This window comes from Dromaius novaehollandiae, chromosome 22, assembly GCF_036370855.1.
Source record: "Dromaius novaehollandiae isolate bDroNov1 chromosome 22, bDroNov1.hap1, whole genome shotgun sequence".
NCBI classification, from domain to species: Eukaryota; Metazoa; Chordata; class Aves; order Casuariiformes; family Dromaiidae; genus Dromaius; species Dromaius novaehollandiae.
In genome coordinates, this window is record NC_088119.1 from 5,823,371 (window position 1) to 5,834,342 (window position 10,972).

Genomic DNA, 10,972 nt, shown 5'->3' on the forward strand with positions numbered 1-10,972 from the left:
CACCAGCATAGCTGGGTGCTGGGTTGGGGGGGGGGGATGTATACTGGGACTGTTGGGGGGGGGGGGCCTGCACTTGGGGGAGGGGGGGGGTCTGGCACAGTCACTGTCACCAAGATGTCCCTATAGCTGTCAAGGTCACAGCTGGGCCCCTTGCAGTTTTGGGGGGGGGGGGGCACCCTGCTCTTCTGGTCCCTGTGGAGCCAGGGCGCATCATGCTGCTCATGGGTGCTGGGCGGTTGGGGGGGGGGGGGGGGGGGCCATGCCCCTATTTTGCTGCTTGTTTCACAGCAAGACGCCACGGTTATCACTGCTTTGGGGGGGGGGGGGGGGCAGGGGATTCCCCCCCCCCCAAAAAAAAACAAAAAAAAAGATGGATTTTAATGCTACACGGCCAAGCGGTGCCTTGGGCGCCACGGCTCCCCTTCCGCCCGCAGGGGAGGGCTGGCGGCTCTGCCGGGGGGGTTTCCAGAGCCGAAAAAAGCCAAACCCCAAAGCGGGATGAGCCGAAAGGCCTGGTCTTAGGTTGCACCGAGGGTGGGGGGCACACCGGGGGCGGGGGGGGGTGGCACCCCCCAGGGGTGCCGTTACCTCACCGGCTGCCGCCTCACCATAACGCAATGCCTTGCTCTTCGCTACTGCCTGCGGCCAGGCCAGAGCCCGGTTCTGCAGGGTCCCGGCCTTGCTGACCCCCCCCCCCCGAAAGTCCCCCCCCCGCCCAACGCCCGCACATCGTCTCGTGGTCGCACGCCCGCTTTGCACGCGCTGGCCCTCGGGCTGGACCCCGGCGGGGAGCCGGCGGCGGCGGCGGCGGGCCGAGGCTGCCGGCCGCCTCGCTCCGCGCCCCCCCGCCCCAGTTCCAGCCCCCCCCCCCGCCCCCCGCCGGGACGCCTCCTGCAATGTCGCAGACTTTATTTACAATAAAGACTTTGAAAATTTGCTGCCTTTCGCCAGCCCCGGCCGGGGAGAGGGTGGGAATCGCCATGGCGGTGCAAGGCCTTTTCCTCCCAAATGTCCTCTCCCTCCCCGGCGGGACACCCAGGCCGGGCCATGGCCTCTCCCGGCGGGTGGGGGGCACCCGGGGTGGCTTTGCGGCCAGGGTGCCCACGGCCTGGGTGCCTGCTCCGGCGTCGGGGTCCGACTCCTCGGCGCGCCGGCCACGAGAGGGCTCCCCCCACGCGCGCCGCACGCGCGAGGCCTCTCTGCACCCATCGACGGGGGGGGGGAAGACGCTGGCCATGGTGGCGGGGGGCTGTGGGGCCGAGCTAGGCCTGCGGCCTGTGAGTCTGGGCTGCGCCGGGCCGAGGGCAGGCGCCCGGCCTCCGCGGTGACAGTCGCAAGGACCCCGGCCACCACTGCAGGGACCCTGGCCACCACCACAGGGACCGTGGCCGCCACAGAGGGGTTGGGGGAGAGGCACAGGCCTGGGGAAGGGCTGCCATATTTCCCCCTCAGGAGCCACCGACCATGAAATGGCGGCGGCAGCTGGGGGCCGAAGCACTGGGCCCACTCGCGCTGGGCCGTGGGGCAGCAGCTCCGAGCACCCGCAGGCCGGGCTCCCACTTCCCCGCGGGGACAAGCGCGGCTCACCCAGACCGAGCTGGGAGCACCGAAGCACGAGGACAGATTCAAAATGACGGAGGGGGCAGGCAGCCCGCCGGAGACGAGGGCAAGGCCTGGCGTCCTCCCTCAGCGTCCGCACCCCGGGGCCGAGCCCCGGCGACGGCTCGGTGCCCCGTGCCCAGAGCTGCGCGGCCGGCGGGTCCCAACGCTCCCCCAGGCGAGGGGATCCCGTGGTGCCGTCAGCCGCGGGTGGGGAAAGCCGGCCGGCGGCAGCCAATGCGGGGGCCGTGCTGCGGGGTCTGCAAGCGTCTTATTAAAGCAATAAGCGTCACCCGGGCACCCTGTCGCCTTCAGCTACGGCCTTTCGGGAGGCAACATGGGGCCAGGAAGACGCTGCCAAGCAGCGATGGGCAACGCTAAGAGAGCAGGGAAGGGCCCCCGATGCCGCAGCTTTCGCAGCAACAGGGAGCAGCGGCGGCCGGGGTGAGAGGGAGCCGCCGCGGAGCCGGCTGCATGGTGCCAACATCCTTCGCTGTCGGAGCAGCGGGCGCAAAGCAAGCGGCACCATCAGCCTCCCGGCGCCTGCGCGGAGCTCCAGGCCACCAGGGCCAGCTCCTCCCAGCCTCCACGCAACGGGCCCCGTGAAGATGGAGCCGCTTCCAGCACCCATGCGATCCCTTTCCGCATGCCCTCGGGCAGCGTAGCCTGGAGAAATCCCTGCCGCCAGCGCTCAAAGCAGCTCGGCCAAGCAAGGGGAACAGGGTCCTTCCCTCCCCCGGGCGGAGGACGCAGGAGACCTCTTCATGCCCCTCAAGGACTTTGGCCACGGCTTTCGCTGCCAGCGTCAACGGAGCTGCATCGCGGAGGAGCTATTTTGGGCTGGCGCCTAGATACCCCGGCGCTGAGTGCGTTCGAAAGAGGCCAGACGCGCAGGAGGGTTTTTGAACGTTCAGTTATTCAGGGCCGCCGGGGTCAGGAGGACAAAAAGGTGGCTCAAAGCCCTACCAGCGCCCCGAATCCGGTCTGCAGCCCAGCGGCCACGTACACCTCCAATGGCCTCCCGCCACCAGCCACGTGGCAAATGGCTCCGGCTCCCTTTTAGGTTCCTCCATCTGCCTTTCCTGGCCCAAAACACGCCAGCTGGAGCATGAACGAGCCGGGTCCATCAAGCAGGACCCGCGGCCACCTTTCTCTGTCCTTTCCGAGCTCTTTCTCCCATTGCATCGCGTTCAAAATCCACCTCGGTAGTCGGCCCCGATGCAGACTTCTCATTAATTGCTGCTGAAGGACACTTCGGCAGTGCTCAGGTTAGCGTCACCGTTCGAGCACCGCTGGGTTGCCGAGATGCCGCTTTCGGGTTCCTCCGGGGCCCTTTGCAAAGCCCTCGCCCCAGCGGCGGTGCGATACCTCCTGCCGTAAGGCGAGCACCTGCAAGCTGCAGGGAGCAACGTCTTGGGTCGGCTGGAGGGATACGTTTCTCATAGCAGCTGTTGCTGAGGAGGGTATAAAAAATAAATAAAATCAAAGTCCTGTTTGCCCATCTTTCGGCTGCAAACAGCAGCGTGCAGCTAACAAGTCCCAGGGCAGCTCCTGCCCATCACGAGAATCCTTGAAGGACTAAACAAAACAAAACAAAAAAATCCCCTCGTTATTAGTTTAGAAAAAAAGAAACCAAACAAACATGAATCTTCTCCAGCCTCCTGCGTGTCTGTACCGTTACATAATGGGAAACTCTTGAACCTAGAAAAATCTCTGCTCTTTTGGGTCCAGAAGATACAGCTGACCATCTGGCTGTGATTTTTTTTTAACCATCATCAAGCAAAGCAGATCTTTGTTTTAGGGTGGGCACAGGGAAGAAAATGCTCAAGGACGCCCCAGGAGCAGGACAGTCGGGGCCCCTGACGTGGGAGGCCGGTCGCGTGAGCCTCCGCGTGTTACGGTCCGCGTTGAAGAGCACAGGGAGACACGAGATGGGCAGGAGCCAAAGCTGCCACGTGGAATGAGATGGGTAAATGTCATCCTGAAGGGGAGTTTCCTTTCGGGAATAAATGGCGAGCAGAAGAAAGTAACACCCTGAATCGCAGCTCGGCGCGCGGCTGAGAAGCGATGTCCTCGTTGCAGGACGGGGGAGAGGCAGCTCCGGCACGCAGCTTGCAGCAATCACAGCTCTTCACTCGAGAACCTGCGGCTGCTTTCATGGCCCTGTGCAAGGGGGAGCTGGGACAGAACAGCAGCGTTCGAGGTGGCTGCTTAATTTCAGGTGTCTCCGTTCCCACCGGAGGGAGTCACCAACGTCCCGTGCGGATACAGCAAATAAACCAGAGAGGCTTCGATCCGAGCGCAAACCAAGACGCACGTTTTTCAGGCAGTAAAACCACCGCTTCCAGCCCCGCTCGCGCAGGAGGGGACCGTCTGCTGCTTCTCCCCGGCTGCAGCGCTCCAGTCTCGCCCAAACACCCCCGGGAGAGGCCGCGCAGGCTGCACCCATGCCGCGGAGCAACGAGCGCTTTCCGCTCTGGAGCCTTCACACTCTGGGAGACGATGCAGCCTCCTTTAGCCACGTTACCACTTCTTTTTCCCCCATGGAAAATTGAGGCCCAGGGAGACAGAAAGAGCGGGATGGGATGGGAAGAGCCTGCTCTGACTCTCCCCAAAGCCTGTTGCTGCGCGACCCGGCCGGTGCTGGGACTCAGTTCGGTCCTCGGCCATTCTCCTCCCGATGAGCTGCACAAGGGCTGCCTCTCCAAGCCGATATGACCCGTGTTGCTCTTATTTGATACAAAGATTTTAAGGAAATTCTTCTTTTTGCCACAGGAGAGGTCCACGCGACCGCAGAGAAATTCTACAGGCAAACAGCCGGTAAGCGGCAAAGAGAAGCAGCGAATGCAGATCCCAGCTTGGTCTCACCTGCGATGGGGATTTCGCTGATTAGGCTCCAGCTGGAAACAAGAAACAAATGATGGAAAAGAGGCAGTTCAGGGGAAAGTGGCCAAGTCTCCAAGCAGCCGGGGCTCTGAGCGTCTTGCACAACGCTATCAGTCCAAAGAGCGCTCCAGCGCCGTGCGCTGATCGGAAACCGGGGGAAAGGGGAGCATCATGTTTTCGGCCGCCGAGGGCTCCTTAAGGAGGACACGTCCGCAACGGAGGTGACTCCAGCGTCAGGTGCACGGGCAGGATTTGGGGAGGCCGAGCCGGCCACTCCAGCATTGGCTGGAAACGGATTAGCCCGAAGGGGCTACGGGAATCTCAGCAAACGTTTGCTGCAGCTCTGCCCGCGACAGGTCGCGGTGACCACGTGTCCCATCTGGGGTCCCTCCCGCCAGCCACATTAGGAAGCACATTTGGGGGAACACCACACCCAGCGTCACGTGGCGCTTAAAGCACTTTGCACAGGGAAGCTGAATATTGTTTTTAGCGAAAACCTTTACTTTTTAGCAAAACCGAAGCTAGCAAAGTCAAAACCTTTCACTGCCCAAGTTGAGACACCGCTGATGTGACTTCCAGTGGCAACGTGTGTCCCTCAAGAGCAGAGGCTAAGTGCTGCAGCAAAACCCAACAGTGCACGCTCTACAAAGCCGACACGTCAAATCTAAAATCACTCCAAAACACCTCTGTGATGGCGAATTAGTTCAGGTGGAAGGAGCTCCCAGGACCAGCGGCTACCGGCCCAGCACCAGGGCATGAAGGATCCTTCAGCATCCCCCCGCCATGCTGCTGAACACTCGGGAAGTCAGAAAAAAACAGAAAAAAAAGAAGCGCCGAGTCCCAAAGGATGGATGAGCAACTGGAGTGATGGGGAGAGCAGTCCCATGCCATCGAAGGCAACAGTTGAAGTCCAGCTGGGGATAAGAGAGCTCCTAATCAGAGGTTTCTGCTTGCAGATGCAGCGAGGAGGGTTTAGCAACCCGGGGCACCGCGGCAAGGGCCGGGGCCTGACCCTGCACCTGTATCGCTTCGAAATGGGACGCACGCACACCGCAGGCTATCAAGCAGCTCGTGTGTCAAAGAGCTGCTGCATTGGTAACTACTCGCTTTCGATACGGGCCCAGCAGCAAGACGCGCAAGCCCAGTGCCTCCGTGCGTAGCCAGCCCCGGGAGGGAGCTGCCGAAGAAACGGGAAGGATTTCTGCTAGCCCAGAACACAGCCAGTGGTCCGAAAGTGCAATGGAAAGCTTTCTTCTTTGGTTAGGCTGCGCGGATGTCAGAGTGTGAATATCCCAGAGGAAACGGGGGAAACCCAGTTCCTTGAGCCTGTTATGACTAGACAGCGCGCAAAAAAAAAAGTCAAATGCCCTTTAAGAAGCAATATTCCGCTGGCCAGGATGCCGACTGCGTTGCCTTACAGGTCTTTTCCAGCTCAAAGATCATGTCATCGCAGGCACGGTCCAGCCTCGCTGCTTTTCTCTATGAAAAGTCCTCTGAACGCCTCAGTTCACATTGCTGCTGCCGGTAAGCTTAACCCAGGAGCCGCCGAGGCACATCCAGGCGCGATGCAGAACGGCGGCTGGGCTGCTGAACTCTCTATTCCACAGGCCCCGGCCATCGCGCACGGCACGGCAGACCCCGCGTCTCCCCGACCCCTACGCGCGACTGCAAGCTAGATGTGAAATCATCACTACCTTACGTTGACTTGTAGTAACTACGGATGAGAGATCGCTGAATTAAACTGGCGCCAGCCAAAGGAAAGGCTCCGTTTTCTCTTTTCGCGAGCGTTTCTTCCTCCTCTTGCGGATGTTAGTTCGTAACTACGAAACAGCAATTTATAAAATGAGCCTTCAAGTCTCTCGAGATCCCAAAGATCTCAGAGCTCCTCTCCGCAGTATCACGGCACTCCAGGTCAGATCAGTTACGTAATTATCTCCTTACCTCTGCGCCGAGTACTATCGCTTTTCTGAACATCTACTTTCTTAACCAAGATTTCCTTTTTTTTCCCCGTAAGAGCACACATACAAATAGCGAATGCAAAAAAGTATAATACTGCAGAGGAATGATAACTTTTTTTTTTCCTCCCCCAAACAGGTCATTATGTAACGCTGCTGCTACAACCAGCTCGTCTGCAAGAGAAGGAAACAGGTGGCAAGAAACCAGATTTCGGAGCTGATGATTAAACCAGAATTCTCCTTTCACAGCCTTGTGGTATACTCTGAACTAGTCCCTTGCCACGACGGTCTAGCAATGAACTGTCCTCCCAAATGGACCTCTGTCTCCTTAACCTCTCCCAGGATCCAAGGAAGAAACGTTCAGGGTCTCTGGGATCTAACAGCTGATGAAGGAAACGTCAAGGAAGCTGGAGGCCTCCTGGAAATGCCACGTTCTGCGTGAACCAACTCCTAAAGCTTTCCCGCTTGCCCTCTGTCCAGCTGCACACCTCTAAGGTTTATGGGAAAGAGAAGCATCTCTTTCTATACCTGTGTTGTGCTGTGGACCCCAGTCTTCCCTGCAGCACCTAGGTACTGTCGCAATGCAAGTAACAGCAAAGATCTCCGCCGCGCTGGAGCTGCAGCCACCGCACGTTTGAACAGCACCAGCTGGATCACATTCATGTTCTACGCAGAGGCGAAACCTCTATCTGCGCTGTGCCCCCCGTGTTGCATTTAATAAACTCATTTTCTATTTGATACAGTTACATCTGTTCTCTTATTTTAAAAGTCTCTTATCTCAGCAAGGCTCCCGGCCGCGTGGCCTCGAACGCACACCCCTGGCAGACGGCAGGCCGCAGGTGCTGGCTGGTGGGCCTGAGGAGCTGCTGCCACGTGGTCTGGCATCTCCGCTCAGCAGCTGCCCAGCCGTACTACCAAAGTCCTCGCTAATAAATATTCTTCTGGTTTTCAACAGAAGCCCTTCTGGTCCCCATCATCTTCTGGGCCTGGGGATGTCTTGAACTTCTCTTCGGTTTGCCTGAAGGCAACAGGCACCTGCTGGAAGGCCGAAGAGAGATGGTAAAAACGAAGGAAGGCTGCACATATTTCTACAGCAACAAGCAGTTTTGCTCTGAGAGGTTCAATACTGTGCACCCAGGTCAAACTTTATGAGAAGAACAAAAAATTAACCCATTTTTCCATCATCTCTGGGAGCAGGCACGGAATATATTAGCTGTAGAACAGCCCTTAGTCAAGGCAGGGTCCAAGTACTCTGTAGCACCGATAGCAGCAGCTGCTGTCTTCAAACCTGTACCAACTTGACACGTGCCTCCCAATTTCACGCTACCAGCAAATTCCATCAGTAGGTTCAACAGATGCTCCAAGAACATCAATGGAAACATCAACGAAGAGCTGTTCCAAGAAGGCTCCTTTAAAGACCAGCAGCACAGCTCCTTCGGCCCTCCAGCCCGGCAACGCCCCATCTACCCAGTGTCCTCACATCACGTCCCGCGTTGCTCCCGTGAGCTTCACCCGTCTTCTAAGAACACCCCACCTTCTCTGGTCTAATAATTTCTTATGCAGCACTGTAAGATAGTGACTGACCTCCAGAAAGCATACATTTATCACGCTTCTTGTCCGAATCATCTGCTTTATCACAAAAGTTATCAGATTAATCTAGCCCTGATTTTGATAAACCCCTGTTGCACTTCTGTTTTCATGTTACTCCTTTCACCTCATTTTACGAGCATTAACAAGGGCATGTGTCCATACAAGCAAAGCTCTCTGTTTACCCTTGGAGCTTATGGAAAATGCACACACTCCCAGGGAACCTACGTGTTAATCTCGCATGCTGAGTGCATTCCAGCTACGTGCCCAGAGATTCAGCATGCGGCTGATATAATCAAACTGACTTTTCAACGGCTTCTTCAAAGCGCTTTTGAAACGTTAACAAGTTTATTACCAAATATGGTTGACTAATCAGCCATGTTTTCTGATTCATGCTTTACATGTCGGATAAAGGGCCTTATCTGTGCTGAAGGGTCACTTCTAGCTCAGTGGAAAGCAACTCATTCCAAAGGTCTGGACCTCTCGCAAAGGCTGCTCTTTATGCGGTTTCTAACATATCCAACTTACCTGTGAACGGACCACCCAACACACGGGCCTTCAGTTAGTGCAGGAACTGATTAATGAAACGCGGCGCCCTGCCAAGCAAACTCAAGGGAACTTGATTCCCGTCCAGTTGCAGTGTGTCTCCTGGTGCTGCTTTTTCTCCTGCTGCAGCCTCTCTCCTGGTGCTGCTTCTCCTTTGAGCAGGTTCTCTGGAGTCGAGCTGATCTGAGCAGTGGTTATGGGGTCTTCATGGGTCTCTTCTCCCTCCTTTTAAAACCACTCATGTAAGAGCTGTTTGCATTTAACATCCAAGAAGGCTCAAAGGCCTCCCCAGACTTTTAACACCATTTAGGCGGCTGGCCAGGAAACATGCACAAGTCCCACAGAAAACTCCTCTTTATAAATTCGTACTTTGCATAAAATGTTTCACCAGTGCCCGCACCGGTGTGTTTACTATGATCTCTGGTGTAAATCCAATTAATGCAAACACTGCAAAGATAAATCTGGTGCAGTAAGTCTTAACTTCTCCTATAAGACAAGAATACATGCAGCAAGAAAAACCACTCCATATAGCTATACTAGCACCCGAGAAAATAAAGAATATTGCTATTGGCAATATAAAGTGAGAAATTTTGTTTCAGCGCTTGCAATCATCACATTTAAACTCACTCACCATGGGTCAGATCTCCTTACCTTCTTCCCTGCACAAAAAATCAAGGAGAATAACAGCCAAAGGTGATGAGGTAACTTCAGAAATACTGATAAACAATAAGTATTTATGGTAATATCAACATATTACCAAAAACATTTTCCATGCAGAACAGGATTTTTAAAAAGGTTTTGGATAGTGTTTTTTTAGTGGATTTCAGGTTTACAGGAAAAGATGTATAAAGCCTAGAATAAATCTCCTGAAACATACTTACATTTGATGAACATTCATTAAGACAAGTGCTGAATTTCTGGGGATAAGGAATACTGAGAGAGAAAAATTAACTTGCCTAAGTCCCGACATGGATTTACATAAAGGCAAAACAAAAGCTTAGAAGTTAGTATGATGAACTATTTCTGTGTTCCCCAATACTTACCCAAAGCTGAACTATTAGTTTATTTGCTGACTTGCAAAATCTTATTCACCACCTGAGATCTGGACCATAACTTCTATTTGAACACCAAGACTAATCTCTTGGCAAAGTGAGTTGCAAGAGATACATAGGTCTGCTGGGTACGTGCTGTGGCCATGTGGCTCTCAATTAGAGAAACCGCGTATGCAGCTCCAACTTCTCTGCAATACTTGATTTCCATCTAAAGAAAATCCAGGCCCACAAGGCAGACCGAAATCAGTGTGCTCTGAACAGCGGTTAGGTGTAGAAACACTGGGGAGCACGGTGCGGCCTGAGACCATAAGTGGGTTGAGATGCAGCCATGGTGGTCTCAGTCCTGCTCCTGGGGAAGCAGCAAGCTTGGATCCACGGTCAGCAAACGAGACATGTTTTGCCAGGACACCTCAACTAAGAGAAAAATAAAGGGGGGAGTGGACAAAATCCAAACTGTAGAAACTTATAGCCTACTGTTGATTAGCATTAATCACAGGCCTTAAAATCCCCCTTTGAAGGCATGAATTTTTTTTAATCCATCAACACAGAATTTATACGACAGCAACATCACTCCATAGAAAGCAGAATGTCATTTTCCAAGCTATGATAAACCGGTATTTTAAGTTTCCACTGATACAGAAAAAATGAACGGCAAGCCCTGGAGGAGCACAGCTGAAGCCCCAGTGCTCCTTTCTGTGTTGCTAGTGAGGTGGATTAGGTGTAGTTACACCATTAACAGCAAAACATCATTTAGCTCACACTTACAGATCTGTCTTTCAGGAACTGTTTCACGGTAACTGCACAATGTGCAAAGCACAGCACGTTGGATTCACAGGAATTAAGCGCTCCGCGAATGCTACGAGAGCAAAGGTGAGCATCTCAATCCACAGCTCTTTCTGCAAGCAATCTCACAGGTGGCAAGTCAGGCACCTGATTTCGAGAATTCTTGAATTATTAACAAATGGTGCTACGACAACAATTGCATAGCTGCTACAAGGCTGTAACTAAACTAAAAGCTGGAACACTTATTGCTAACCTAATATTAACACATCCTAACCTTTTCTTCCAACAGTAAAACTATAATTTATACTCGCAATACCCATTAGGAAGCAGGTTGTATTCTCTTTGCTTTATAGCAAAGGAAGACAAGGTGGAAATGTTAAGGGATCTGCCAGGAGATGCAAAGGATCGATTCAGTTGCCCACGTGTAGGTGTATCAGACCCTCCGAGAGGCCTTGAGGTACTCGAGGCACCTGCACAGGGCTAGCAAATGTGACACGAGACCTTTGGAAGATGTGTCCTTTTGGAGCAGCAGCCGGAGGCCACGCAAAACACCCCAGGACATCT